The sequence below is a fragment of the Anomaloglossus baeobatrachus genome, chromosome 2 (assembly GCF_048569485.1).
Source record: "Anomaloglossus baeobatrachus isolate aAnoBae1 chromosome 2, aAnoBae1.hap1, whole genome shotgun sequence".
Classification (NCBI taxonomy): Eukaryota; Metazoa; Chordata; class Amphibia; order Anura; family Aromobatidae; genus Anomaloglossus; species Anomaloglossus baeobatrachus.
This window is the reverse complement of record NC_134354.1, coordinates 477,683,775-477,699,363: the sequence shown is the minus strand read 5'-3', so window position 1 is coordinate 477,699,363 and position 15,589 is coordinate 477,683,775. Positions and strand designations below refer to the sequence as shown.

At 43.7% G+C, this 15,589-nt stretch overlaps 1 protein-coding gene across 8 annotated transcripts in view; it reads left to right on the top strand.

Moving 5' to 3' along the window:
* The first annotated feature begins 241 nt into the window (after positions 1–241).
* INPP4A (inositol polyphosphate-4-phosphatase type I A) overlaps positions 242–15,589 on the top strand; it is a 167,076-nt gene continuing 151,728 nt past the window's right edge. For all 8 annotated transcript variants that reach the window (XM_075336395.1, XM_075336393.1, XM_075336394.1 and 5 more), the window contains exon 1: positions 242–361. The gene's annotated coding sequence lies outside the window, so the exon portion shown is untranslated. The remainder of the gene's footprint in view (positions 362–15,589) is intronic.

Genomic DNA, 15,589 nt, shown 5'->3' with positions numbered 1-15,589 from the left:
TGTTGTGTCCCCTATACCTATGAGGAGAGCTGCCAGGTATGAGGTGCTGCTGTGCCCACCATTGGGGGGCTACCTCCTCCAGCAGAAGCCACAGTCTGCAGCCAGCTATGGAGGCCACTATAGGCTCGGAGTTGTCACTGGCTGACAGGAGGAGCAGCCCCCGGGCTCTGACCTCAATACACAATACACGTCCAGTCCCCTGACAGCAGGCTGGGGGCGGGGACAGTGACGTCAGGGGGCGGGGCTGGAGTCTGTGGCTGTAATGCTGCTGAGAAGAACGCATCATCAACCTGCAAGGAGTGGCTGCTGCTTCCCCGCTGCCAGACACCCTGCTCCCCTGCAGCGGCGGCCCCGTATGTAGGTACGTACCGTGCACAGGCGGGCTGTCACCCTGCGCTGCCGGCTGTCACTGTGTCTATGGGATGCGCGATACATAGCAGTGCAGCCTGTGATGGGGGGGCCTGCAGATCACTGGCCCGGAGACAAAGTCCAGTCTGCGAGCCTGCCCGGCAGCCTTCCTCCAGACATGATGGGCCGGTCATACAATAAGGCTTCGCTTTTCTATTCATCCTGTTCCTTTAAATGTCGTACTGCCTAGTCAGAAATGTAGTATACTGCCCTAGTGCTGTATGTAAGGAAGTGATACACTGTGTGATGGATGGAAGGAGCGGATAGCCTGTGTATGGGACTGGCCGATACATGTATAATGGATGGAAGGAGCGCATAGCCTGTGTATGGGACTGGCCGATACGTGTATAATGGATGGAAGGAGCGCATAGCCTGTGTATGGGACTGGCCGATACATGTATAATGGATGGAAGGAGCGCATAGCCTGTGTATGGGACTGGCCGATACATGTATAATGGATGGAAGGAGCGCATAGCCTGTGTATGGGACTGGCCGATACATGTATAATGGATGGAAGGAGTGCATAGCCTGTGTATGGGACTGGCCGATACATGTATAATGGATGGAAGGAGCGCATAGCCTGTGTATGGGACTGGCCGATACGTGTATAATGGATGGAAGGAGCGCATAGCCTGTGTATGGGACTGGCCGATACGTGTATAATGGATGGAAGGAGCGCATAGCCTGTGTATGGGACTGGCCGATACGTGTATAATGGATGGAAGGAGCCGATAGCCTGTGTATGGGACTGGCCGATACGTGTATAATGGATGGAAGGAGCCGATAGCCTGTGTATGGGACTGGCCGATACGTGTATAATGGATGGAAGGAGCGCATAGCCTGTGTATGGGACTGGCCGATACGTGTATAATGGATGGAAGGAGCGCATAGCCTGTGTATGGGACTGGCCGATACGTGTATAATGGATGGAAGGAGCGCATAGCCTGTGTATGGGACTGGCCGATACGTGTATAATGGATGGAAGGAGCGCATAGCCTGTGTATGGGACTGGCCGATACGTGTATAATGGATGGAAGGAGCCGATAGCCTGTGTATGGGACTGGCCGATACGTGTATAATGGATGGAAGGAGCCGATAGCCTGTGTATGGGACTGGCCGATACGTGTATAATGGATGGAAGGAGCCGATAGCCTGTGTATGGGACTGGCCGATACGTGTATAATGGATGGAAGGAGCCGATAGCCTGTGTATGGGACTGGCCGATACGTGTATAATGGATGGAAGGAGCCGATAGCCTGTGTATGGGACTGGCCGATACGTGTATAATGGATGGAAGGAGCCGATAGCCTGTGTATGGGACTGGCCGATACGTGTATAATGGATGGAAGGAGCCGATAGCCTGTGTATGGGACTGGCCGATACGTGTATAATGGATGGAAGGAGCCGATAGCCTGTGTATGGGACTGGCCGATACGTGTATAATGGATGGAAGGAGCCGATAGCCTGTGTATGGGACTGGCCGATACGTGTATAATGGATGGAAGGAGCCGATAGCCTGTGTATGGGACTGGCCGATACGTGTATAATGGATGGAAGGAGCCGATAGCCTGTGTATGGGACTGGCCGATACGTGTATAATGGATGGAAGGAGCCGATAGCCTGTGTATGGGACTGGCCGATACGTGTATAATGGATGGAAGGAGCCGATAGCCTGTGTATGGGACTGGCCGATACGTGTATAATGGATGGAAGGAGCCGATAGCCTGTGTATGGGACTGGCCGATACGTGTATAATGGATGGAAGGAGCCGATAGCCTGTGTATGGGACTGGCCGATACGTGTATAATGGATGGAAGGAGCCGATAGCCTGTGTATGGGACTGGCCGATACGTGTATAATGGATGGAAGGAGCCGATAGCCTGTGTATGGGACTGGCCGATACGTGTATAATGGATGGAAGGAGCCGATAGCCTGTGTATGGGACTGGCCGATACGTGTATAATGGATGGAAGGAGCCGATAGCCTGTGTATGGGACTGGCCGATACGTGTATAATGGATGGAAGGAGCCGATAGCCTGTGTATGGGACTGGCTGTAAATAGAGGATAACCTATGGTATATATAAAGGTTATGTTTGGAGAGCAGTTGGAATTAATGGCGCTAGGTAACTAAGCTAAATGCTATGTGTGCACTAGAAAAGTGATTTTTCTCAAGAAAATTTCTTGAGAAACTTCTGGGAGTTGAAGATTACCGCACCTGCGGTAAAAAAAAGCACCAAAACCGTGGGAAAAACGCATGCGATTTTGCACGTTTTTGCTGCGGTTTTTCCGCAGGTTGGTCCCTGCGTTTTTTTATGCTGTAACTGCAATAAATAATATAGATAATCGATAGACAGATAATGAATAGAGGGAAAGATGGATAGATAGATGATGAGAAAGACCTATATAATGTCCCCCCCCCCCCCCCCCCGCAGCTGGCACCCTTTAGTGACTTTCATGTGGCACTAAAGGGTGCCTAGCCTTGTATTTAGCCAAAAAATAAAGAAATTAAAAAAAAAAAACCGACGTGAGGTCCCCCATATCTTTTTTGTTTTGTAGCCAGCTAGGGTAAAGCAGACTGCTGCGGCCTGCAGGCCAAAGCTGGTAGGTTTACCTTGGCTGGTAATCCAAAACAGAGGACACCCCACGCTGTTATTTTACATTAAATAAATAATTTGAAAAAAAAAACAAAACGTTACTGTCCCCCCCCCAACTTGGATCACCAGCCAAGGTAAAGCGGACAGCTGTGGTCTGGTATTCTCAGACTAGGGAGGTCCACTGTTATTGGACACTCCCCAGCCTAAAAATAGCAGGCCACAGCCGCCCCAGAAGTGGCACATCCATTAGATGTGCCAATCCTGGTGCTTCGCCCCAACTCATCCCGTTGCCCTGGTGCGGTGGCAAACTGGGTAATATATGGGGGTTGATGCCAGATGTGTAATGTCACCTGGCATCAGGCCCTGGGGTTAGTGATGTCACGCGTCTATCAGATACCTGACATCACGAACCCAGTCAGTAATAAATAAAAAATAGACAACAAAAAAAGTTTTATTTGAAAAAACACTCCCCAAAACATTCCCTCTTTCACCAATTTATTGAAAAGAACAATGAAATCCGGGTCCGGGGTAATCCAATAAGGGGGTCCCCCGATGATCCATACCATAGTCAATGTTCCCCATTGGCTGGGAGAGTAATGCAGTGACCTGAGCTAACATCAATAGGTCAGCCCAGGTCACTGCAGGGGATGACGAGCGCTGCCATCAGGAGGTTAGATGAGATCATTTCCTGCAGTCCTGCCATCAGCGCTGTCACTGCCTTCTATTCCCGCCGCGTTCTCAGCAGTATCGCGAGAGCCCGTGACGTCACCACTAGTGACAGTCTCGGGCCACCCACGAGATGGGCATAGAATGCAGTGACAGCGCTGACGTCAGGAGCGCATGAGATCGTCACAGCAGTTAATGATCTCATCTAACCTCCTGATAACAGCGCTCGTCATCCCCGTGGCTGCACGCACTGCAGCGTGAGAAGCTGCTGACACTGCAGGGCGGGCAGACACTGACACACTGCTGTGCGGGCAGCCGCGGGGCTGGGGCGAGACACCGACTGCATGGGCACCCGACGGAGGTCACACGGAAGCGCTTCTGTGCGGCGTCCAGGGAGTGTAACGTCTGTGTTTACTCTGCTCCGCTACCTCTTCCTGTCATAATGACATCACTTCCTGCAAAACCGTAGGCAGCGATGAGCATTACCGCAGGTAAATCGCGGCTATACTGGGGGTATACCGCACATCATTTGCTACCTGCGGTATACCCCCGGTATTTCGCGATTACATTACAGTGAAATACCGGGGGTACCTGCGGAAAAGAAGTGACATGCACATTTTCTCAAGAAATTTTCTCAAGAAATTCTGCAGAAAGAATTTTCTTGAGAAAAAAAACGCAGCGTGCGCACAGCTATTTTTTTTCCCATAGGTTTTGCTGAGAAATGTCTGCAGAAAGATTACAAACATTTCTCAAGAAATGCGGGTAAAAATGCCTAGTGCGCACAGGGCCTTAGTAAGGAGGTGAAAACTTATATATGAGACTGTCCAATATATGTATATGATACTATGGTCTCTAAAATATGTGAAATATGTAAATGATAACTTACCAGATAATTCTTACTATATGTATCATGAAGGTGACATAATATATAATCTTATTGAGTAATACTGACTTATGTAAGCAACTGCTCTGTACAATACATATGAATGTGAGAGATCATAACGTATGAGATGTTGCCCGTTATATGTAAGGGTGTGATAACTTTTATACAATACTCCCCAATATATGTATTATGCATGCAAGGCAATATTTGTCTACAGTGCCTAAAAGACTGTTTGATGTGTGTAAGTGTGCACACTGGAGCTTAGGGGGCTCAACAAGCCCCAAATAAGAAGGCCAGTATTAATAAGTAATGCCAGTGATAGTTGGGGCGCTGTTGGAGGTTATGCCCGCGCTGCCAACAGTCCAGACATTCCAGTGAATGCAGCTGATGTCTTCATATGAGAATTATGGGCCATAGACATGGATCACTTATGATGATTTCTTATGGTTCTCAGTCTGTATAATAAGCATTGTCTGTGATTTTGTCATAAGCCGTCCAGAAAACATATAAAAAGTCAAGATAGCAACCCTGCGTTACGCCTCTGTAGGTAAGGTCTCATACGTGTTACATCCGTGTTATTCCGGGATAGGACTAGCTCCCTGTATGAGGCCAAGGGGGCGATGACCTGTGATCACAATGGGATGTATAGTGCACATAAGAAGGCCCAAAGCTGCGTTATCTTATGGCCATATTTATGTTCCTGGACTCAGCTTGCAAAGATGTATGCAAAACAGTCCTACACATTTCTAATGACTCATTTCTTATTTTTTTTCTTGTATGTATTTTTGTTTTGTTATGGTTAGCACATAAGCACATTATAGCCAGAGGCGTTTTTTAGATGCCCTTTTAAAAGGGGGAGACATGTCTGTTAGGTCCATCCCACTGAGCAGTCTTATTTCTAGTAATAGTGCCGTGGTGTGGACGGACCGCGTGCAGATGTCCGGCTGTGTGTCTGTGCTGTCCAACATAGACGTCTGAATTTGGCCTAAAGCCCCCGTCACACACAGAGATAAATCTTTGGCAGGTCTGTGGTTGCAGTGAAATCATGGACATATTGTTCCATTTGTACACAGCCACAAACCTGGCACTAATTGTCCACAATTTCACTGCAACCACAGATCTGCCGCAGATTTATCTGTGTGTGGCAGGGCCTTTAGGCTGGGTCCATACACATGGTTGCTTTTTTAACAATATAAGCGCTTTCATACTGTTAATTCTCATATGAGCGGTCATATGATGGCTACTCAAGCAGGCAACAAAGTGGAATCCTGACAGTGAATATTGCACACTGTCAGGATTCGCCTATCTGCAGTGTGATGGCGGCACTGCACTAATTGTAGGTTAAGGAAATGTGCAACCACAATTTTTTTATTTAATATTTCTTATCAGACAAATCTGCTTTCAACTCTGCCCGAATTGATCAGTCATTATCAAAATTCTCAGCTCTAAGGTAAAATCTGTATTCAGGAAAGACTTTCCCATTACTGAGATAGGAGATGGCAGTTGGTGCTGATGAGATTCTATGGAGATAGAAGAGGGAGGGGACGGAGCTAGAGGCAGAGCTCTGCCTCCTCTTCTATCTCCATAGAATCTCATCAGTAACATATGTCATCTCCTATCTCAGTAATGGGAAAGTCCTCACTGAATAGAGACTTCACCTCAGAACTGAGAATTTTGATAATGACTGATCCATTCCGGCAGAGAAAGAAGCAGATTGTCTGATTTTAAGAAATATTACAAAGTTACTTATGTAGTGTAGTTATGTGTACTATTGCGTTTTGAAATAATTAAAACTGTTACTCTTGAAGCTTTTATTGCTGGGAGAAGTTGTAAGAGGCTGCTCCTTGATTGGATGACCTAGTAGGATCCACCAACTTCAATGAGATCCCCTCCGCTTGGGTCCTCCTGACCGTGGGCTCCCTCCGCTGGGGGCCTCCGGACCGGGGGCTCCCTCCGCTGGGGGCCTCCGGACCGGGGGCTCCCTCCGCTGGGGGCCTCCGGACCGGGGGCTCCCTCTGCTTGGATCAAATCTATACTAATATTAATTTGATGTGTGGTTTTCATATGCAGTAGATAAAATTACAAGACATAGTAGCGTAACTGTACAGTCATGGCCAATTGTTTTGAGACTGACACATTTTTATTTTTTTAACTTTTGCTTTTTCAGTGTTTTAGATCTTGTAGTCAGATCCTTCTATAGTTACTGAATTACAACTATAGGTATTTCATTGTTTTGACACTTTTATTGACAAACGCATCAAGTTTATTTAAAGACTCATTATTTAGTGTTGACCTTTTTATTTTTCAAGACTTTACCACCATGTCAGGGCGAATTGTAATCAGCTTCTGAGCCAAATCGTGACTGATGGCACCAGATCTTGGCTAATCAGTTCTTGGAGTTTATCACAACTTCTGTATTTTTGGTTGTCCACTCGCTTTTTGAGTATTGACCACAGGTTCTCAATGGGACTGAGATTTGGGGAGTTTCCTGGCCATGGACCCCCAATATTAATGTTCAAGTTCTCACTGAGCCACTTAGCTGTCACTTTTGCTTTGTGACATGGTGCTCCAACATGGTGGAAAAAGCATTGTTTGTTACTAAATTACTCCAGGATCATTGGGAGAAATTGCTCTTGTAGAATATGTTTAATTCTACATTCTTTATTCATAGCCGTGTTCTTAGACAAAATCTTGAGTGAGCCCACTGGATGAAAAGCGACCCCAGCCATGAATGGTCTCAGAACGCTTTACTGTTGACATGACTCATGATAGCGCTCTTTTTTTTTTTTTTTTCTTCTTTGGACAATTATTCTTCCAGATGTCCCAAACAGCCTAAAGGGGGGTAGGGGAGTGGTGGTCCCAGGGGCCCGAGGGTAGGTGAGGAGGCGTACTGGAAGCTGGTGCAGTGCAGCGATGTGCGCAGCCCGAAGGCACTGATGAACTTACTATGACACATGAGTCTCTGGTATACCAATTGGGATGATGAACGGGGCCTGCAGCCGGCTGCTGCTTATCCCTGAACGGGTTGGTGGTTTCCGCCTTTCTCCTGCACCTTTTTATATGAATGTTTGACTCCTATGCCTAAGCAACGGTAGTCCGCTCCCCGGCTTGCTGGTTGTCGGAAGAGCCCTGCTTGCCCGCAGACGCTGGCCCTTTCGGTCCCTCTGCCTTGGCTTTACCCTGTATGGTTGGGCTGTTGTCTTTTAATGGGTCTTGTGTGGGATAGGTCCTTAAGTCCAGTCCTCAATCAGTTGATTTGACTTGGCCCTGTCTGTTCGGGGCTTCGTACTGGGTCTGAGTACCCCTCCTGGTGCTCCGGTTTCCAATTGGTTCCCTGGTTCGGTACCGGCGGGCCACCGCCCGACCCCAGTCCCTACGGTTCCACCGGCTGTAATCCCAGCTCCTGCAGGCGGCCACCACCGTCTGCCTCCTTGCCAGAGATGACTGGGCTCCGACCCAGCCACCTAAGTAGACTATTGGCAGGTCTGGTCACAGGTCTGCCCTTGAACTCGTCCTCCCTCCTTCATTGTCAAGACTAGACTACTTTCTGCACTAGAACTAGAACTTCTGTGTCTTTCCCACCTCCAGGCCTCTTAACTCCTCGGTGGGCGGAGCCAACTGCCTGGCTCCACCCCCCTGGTGTGGACATCAAACCTGGTGGGTGGTGACAAGGGTTTCTTGGTTGGCTGCTGTCACCTACTCAGGGAGGTGTGTGTGTGTACCTGGGACGACCTGACTAGTCCAGGGTGTCACACATACACCCGACTTCTGAGACGCACTGACGCTGCCGAAATAAGCCAAGCACATGCACTGACGCCGGCTCGGAGAAATCCTATTATCATGCCCACAGGGATAACACGGAAAGAGGACCAACTAGTCAAGGCGCTAAATAGCATAGGGACAGCGAGGTTTATAAGTAGTTTTTTTTTAACATTCATATTAGTGAATAGCATTATACAGGGCTGGTTAGGGAGAGAATTTGGCCAGACCAGTTACAATGCTGCTGGGTTGGAGGGTATAGGAGATGTGACAGGTTCCCTTTAAATAGTTGCTTGTCATTGTTTAATCTGCACAAGCCTCATGCAAAACTGGTTTAAAAAAAAAAGTTTGGGCGCAGAAGTAACCTTGGTGATCCAAACTTCTTCAGCTCCTATTTTTCCATAATACAATATCTTCATAAATAGTTCATGTATCATAATTAGTAATGCCAAATTTCCTGTAGTTACTTGATACGCAGGAGCCTTACATTGATACATGACATGTATAATTTCTAAACTTTCCTAATGTACGAAATGTATGAAAGTAAATATTTACACATTAAATAATTCAGTATTGTGACTTTGAAGCTAAAGTTGGAGTAAATACATTTCTTCTGACTTCTACTTTAGGCTAGGTTCACATTTCCGTTGTTTTAAATCCGTCAGGTCCGTCAGCAACGGATCAGTCGTTTTTTAGATGTCAACTGATGCAACGGATGTGTTTTTCCACAGGATTCCTTTCACAGGAATCCTGTGAAAAAACTGATCCGTCGCGTCCGTTGCATCCGCTGTGCATCCATTTTTTGACGGATCAGTCATGATCCGTTTGTGTTTGGGACAGCCCAGTGGGTGTGCCAAACCTGCTGGGCATGCTCAGTAGAGCATGACAGAATCCAGCACCATAGACAAACATTACAAGCGTGACGGATTCCTGCGTGGTGTGTTAATTTTGACGGCCCGAAAAACGTTACACTCTGCGTTGCTCCCGCCCGGCGGTCAGTCAAAAAATGACTGACCGCGGCGCAGCGGATGCAACGCAAGGTCATCAGTCGCAATCCGACACTAATACAAGTATATGGGACACAACGGAATCCGCTAAACGGATTGCGTTGTTTACCATAGCTGCGGATTGTGACTGATACATTTTAACGGAAATGTGAACCTAGCCTTACTAAAAGGGATTGTCTTGGACTTTTACCCAAGTTCATATGAACATATTTTTGCTTAACGTGCTGTCTATATGCAAAACAAACAGCAGCGGACAGCAAAAGGACCAATTTTAATGCATGTGGTAGTTCTCCTGAGTTTTTTTTTTTTTTTTTCCCCCCACAAGGACCAACAATGTGGAAAAGAATCTCAGCAGGTTCTAATCTCATCTGTTTGGGTTTTTTTTAATGAACTCGCCCATAAAGCTCAATGGATGCTACACGGATAACCAATGTTATGATATTCGTTTTTAATAGATCTATTTCAATGATTACAAAGAAAAAAAAAATATGTATTTGCCAAAAACTAGCTCCACAACAAATGCCCTGTTTTTTGAGAACGTTTTTCAAAACTTTTTAAATGGGCAAAAAATTGCAAAGTGTTTTTAACAAGAAGAAACTTTGAACTTTATTTCTTATTAAAAATCTTCTGTTTTCAAAATAAAGGGATTTTTTTATTTTTATAGTTTACTGCTCATTGCTTAGGATACCGGCTATCTCAGCCATGTACTATAGGTAAGCAGTTTGCTATACAGCAGTGTTTCCCAAATTCCAGTCCTCACACCGCTCAACACATCATGGTTTCCTAAACTCCAGTCCTTAGCACCCAACAGATCACGGTTTCCCAAACTCCAATTCTCACACCGCTCAACACATCATGGTTTCCTAAACTCCAATCCTCACAGCACCCAACATCACGGTTTCACCAACTCCAGTCCTCACAGCCCCAACACATCATGGTTTCCTAAACTCCAATCCTTACAGCACCCAACATCACGGTTTCACAAACTCCAGTCCTCACAGCCCCAACACATCATGGTTTCCTAAACTCCAATCCTCACAGCACCCAACAAATCACGGTTTCCCAAACTCCAGTCCTCACACCGCTCAACACATCATCATGGTTTCCCGAACGCCAGTCCACACAGTCCCGAACAGATCATGGTTCTCAAACTCCACTCCTTAGCACCCAACAGATCACGGTTTCCCAAACTCCAGTCCTCACAGCCCCAACAGATCATGTTTTCAGGATTTCCTTATTAATGCACAAGAAAGGCAAATTAAATGTCAATATGCCATCAAAATCTTTGTAAATAAAGTGTGACCATGTCCTAAAGAGGATACGTTTCTTCATATTACCTACTCCTTTGAGTGGTCCACGATCTATATTTTACAACCTTTTACAGTAGAAATACTAGTTCCTTTCTTGAGAAATCTGATGTTCTAAGTTGCGGTACAGAGCAGTTACTGAAGCAACCTGTAAAAGTTCCTTTTTGCTGCTGTGAAATGTTATTTCCTTTTCCTCCCACATTTGCTTTCATTTGTGGGTTTTAAGTGATATTCTTCTATGACTATTACTGGCAGATCACAATCTATTCTATAAGGTGACAATTACGCAGCGAAGAACTTTTTATAGTTAAGGGGAAGAATACGTTTCCTGCCGCTATCTTCTGCTGTCCTGCATGGTTCTTCCAAAAGTGAAATAAGAAGTTGGCAACAATTTGTGGTCCAGAGCAGTGTTCCATAAGTCATTTTCACTTTCTTTACAGCCAGCATGAAAAGTCATGTAGGCATTTACATCCCTCCACTCTGGTCCATGCAGGCGACAACCCTGGCTATACAAAATGGCCCGGTGCAAGTCCTTCTGATGGTACTGTCTTAGGATGTATGCTGCTCTGCTTAGCCTGGAAGAATCAATCTCTCTATAAAACTATAACTATATATATATATATATATATATATATATATATATATATATATATATATATATATATATATATATATATATATATATATATATATATATATATATATATATATATATAAAATATTGTTATAGTTTTATAGATATTAGATGTCTATATAACTATATATATATATATATATATATATATATATATAATTATTTTATAGTTATAGTTTTATAGTTTTTATAGAGAGATTGATAATATATATATATATATATATATATTATATAAACTCTGTTTCGCTGCAGATTTTAACACATTTTTTAGTATGGAGTTTGATACGTTTTAATTAGATTATTTAATTAAATTTAAAGATTTAAATTAGAATTATTTTTTTTTTTTTTTTTGGTTTTTATACCCATTTCCGCTGCAGAAGCCTAACCAAAAAGTGTTTTAAACTACCATGATAAAAACTGATTAAGAAAAAGGAGGATGAAAAGGATCTGTACCACAGAGAAGAATTTGATGACTATGAATATTCTGTATCAAAAAATATTATTTATTACAAAGTACAAATAACACAATAAAAGTAAAGGATGAGTGTAGCAGAGAATGAGTACAAAAAAAACCATGAAAAGATAGCAGGGATAAAAATTCAGGTATAAAAAGTACATCCCCCCCCTCCAACCATGAAGACTCATAAATATAATAATGGAAGACCAAAATAGATAAAAAAAAGGCCCCTGGTTGGTCAATAGAAAAATATATGGGCTTGTGCAAAATCAAGCAAAGACCAATAGGGGAACTCAGCGAGAGGTCAGAGCAAAGGGAAAACAGAGTGGAAAAAAAATCCTCAAATACAAGGTGATCCAAACTGGATACACCTAATGAAGTGCACAGTGCTCATTATATTACCTCAGTGATGGTATGAGTCAAGATGGATGGCAGGGGGAGGACCCCAACGACCGTTTCGCTATGCAACACTTTTTTCCAGGGGTGATGGGAAATATTATATATTCCAATATTATATTTATGAGGCTTCATGCTTGGAGGGGGTGTACTTTTTGTACCTGAATTTTTAACCCTGTTACCTTTTCATGTTTGTTTTTTTTACTCACTCATTCTCTGCTACACCCATCCTTTACTTTTATTGTGTTATTTGTACTTTGTAATAAATTATATTTTTTGATACATAATAGTCACTGTCCACAAATTCTTCTCTGTGGTACATATCCTTCTCGTCCTCCTTTTTCTTAATATGATCTTTGAAGTTGGTACCTTTTTGGGGAACACCAATACACCAATTTGTGTACCACCAGGATATATTAATGTATTATGGCCATTTTCTTGTTGTGTTTTAACGTGGTAAACTCAACTGCAGCAAAAAAAAAACTACTTGCCCTGATATTACATTTGGAAAGAATTGACATGATGTTGCTACCAATGTATGTTAACTAATGAACTAAAAAACAAACCAAAAAACGGGACATGTCTAGTATAGCTGCGTTTTCCCATTCAAATTATTGGGAAATTTATTTCAAGCAGATTTAAACTTTTTTTTTTTTTGTTAAATATGGATTTTAGGGCAGAGTCTACTCCTAAAAATGAGCAAAAAAATTCCTCTATTAACGAACATTAATGCGTTGTCCTGTTTGAAGTCAGTGCAATAGTGTAAAACTTAATAACCATTATGAGATTGGTCACTAAAGGCTACTTTACATGCTGCGATATCAGTACCTATATCGCTAGCGTGGGTACCCGCCCCCATCTGTTGTGCGACATGGGCAAATCGCTGCCCGTGCCACACAACATCGCCCAGACCCGTCACACATACTTACCTGCCCGGCGACGTCGCTGTGACCGGCGAACCGCCTCCTTTCTAAGGGGGCGGTCCGTGCGGCTTCACAGTGACGTCACTGAGCGGCCGCCCAATAGAAGCGGAGGGGCGGAGATGAGCGGAACGTAACATCCCGCCCACCTCCTTTCTTCCTCATAGCGGCTGGGAGGCAGGTAAGGAGAGCTTCCTCGTTCCTGCCTGCGGCGTCACACATAGCGATGTGTGCTGCCGCAACAACGAGGGACAACATCGTTACTGCTGCAGTAACGATATTTGAGAATGGACCCCCATGTCACCGATGAGCGATTTTGCACGTTTTTGCGACGATGCAAATCGCTCATCGGTGTCACACGCAACAACATCGCTAATGCGGCCGGATGTGCGTCACAAATTCCGTGACCCCAACGACTCCGCATTAGCGATGTCGTAGCGTGTAAAGCCCCCTTAAGTAGAAGACATATGGGTAGCTTTACAGCGGATAAAATAAGACCCTGCAGTCTACGGGCACCTTTGCCCATAAGAGAAGACCAATACTATTACCCCCTTCACCCCCAGCCTTTTTAAATCTTCCAAAGGCCAAATTGTACAAATCTGACCAGTAGCACTTTATGTGGGAATAACTCTGGATCCCAGTGATTCTGAGATTCTTTTTTTGTGACACATTGTACTTCATGATCGTGAAAATTTTGGTCAATAACATTTGCGTTTATTTATGAAAATCTTAAACATTTGGTCCAAAAATTGTGAAAATTTGACACTTTTCGAACTATACCACACAAAATCATTAATAAATAACATTAGCCACATCTCTACTTTAAATAAGCAACACTTTTCAAACATAACATTTTTTTAAGAAGTTAGAAGGGTTAAAAGTTTAATCAGCAATTTCTCATTTTTCCCCGGGAAAATTTACAATCTTTTTTTTTTTTTTTTTTTTTTTTTTTTTTTTAGGGACCACATCATATTTGAAGTGACTTTCAAGAGCCTATTTGACTGAAATTACCCAAACGTTACACCATTTTAAAAGCTGCATTCCTCAAACTGCTTAAAACCACAACTAAGAAGTTTAGTAACCGTTTAGGTGCTTCATAGGAATTAAAGAAATATGCAAGAAAAAAATTACAATTTTATTTTTTCCCCACAAATCTATTGCTTTAACCCTAATTTTTTTCATTTTCACAAAGGTAACAGGAGAACATGAACCATACAATTTGTTGTGCATTTTCTCCTAAGTATGACTATACCCCATGTGTAGTGGAAAACTACTGTTTGGGCGCACGGAAGGGATCGGAAGGGAAGGAGCGCTATTTCAATTTTGTAACGCAAAATTGGCTGAAATAGATAGTGGATGCCATGTCGTGTTTTGCAGAGTCCCTGATGTGCCTAAATAGTGGAAATCCCCCATAAGTGACCTCATTTGGAAACTAGACCCCCAAGGAATTTATCTAAAAAGTGTGGTGAGCACCTTAAACTTTTTAGGTTTTATAGTGTTGAGCCCTGAAAATGAAAAAAAATGTTACCACAGAAATATTTCTTTAACTCCAAATTGTTTAATTTTCACAAGGGTAACATTAGAAAACAAAACTTAAAAAGTGGAAACCTTCTCCAAATGACCCCATTTTGGCACCTACAGCCTTGAACTAATATATCAAGATGAGTGTTGAGCACCTTGAGCTGTGAAAATGAAAAATGCATTTTTATCCCAAAAATATTGCTTTAATCCAAATTTTTTTCATTTTCACAAAGGTAAGGCTGCTTTCACACTTGCATTCAGCGCAATCCGCCGCTTTGAAGAATAGCGCAGTCCGTTACCGCACTGCGCTATTCTCCATAGACTTGTATTGACGATGCACCGTAACGCAAGTGTCTGCGTTGCATCCGCTGGACGACGCTGCGTCGTTATTTTGACGCAGCGTCGGACGGAGGGAACGCTTCATGTAGCGTTTTTAGGGTCGTTAAAATAACGCACTTTGACGGATTCCGTTAGAATCCGCCAAGGTGTCTAATGATTGTCTATGGGGGCGGATTCCATCACGTTCTACTGCGCATGCTCAGCATGTCCAGCAGAATGATCTAAATCGTTTAAAATCACTCCTGGTCTCTCTCTCCCCTCTCTCATACTCACCGATCACCGGCGCGACGCAGCGCTGCACGGCTGTCACACTCCTCTGGCGGCTTCTCCTGCTTTTGAAAATACTGTTTTTTTCTGATCTATAGTTTTCTAGGTTTGGCTACTATCACACTAACTGCGTTACACTGCAAAATTTAAGGGTTTTTTTGTATCTCCGAATTTTGAAGGCTATCGTATTTATTTTTCTGCCGACAGTCGTCATTGGTTTTTTTGTTTGTTTTTTTTTGGCAGGATGAGTTGTAGTTTTATTGGTGGTACTATGGGCCCCAAAATATTTTATCGCTTTCTATTTATATGGGTTTTTTTGTGAGGCAAAATAAAGTACAAAACAGCATTTCAGGATTTCTTATTTTTATTACGACGGTCACCTTGTCGTAAAAATAAGACAACTTTATTCTTTGTTAGTACGATTACAGCG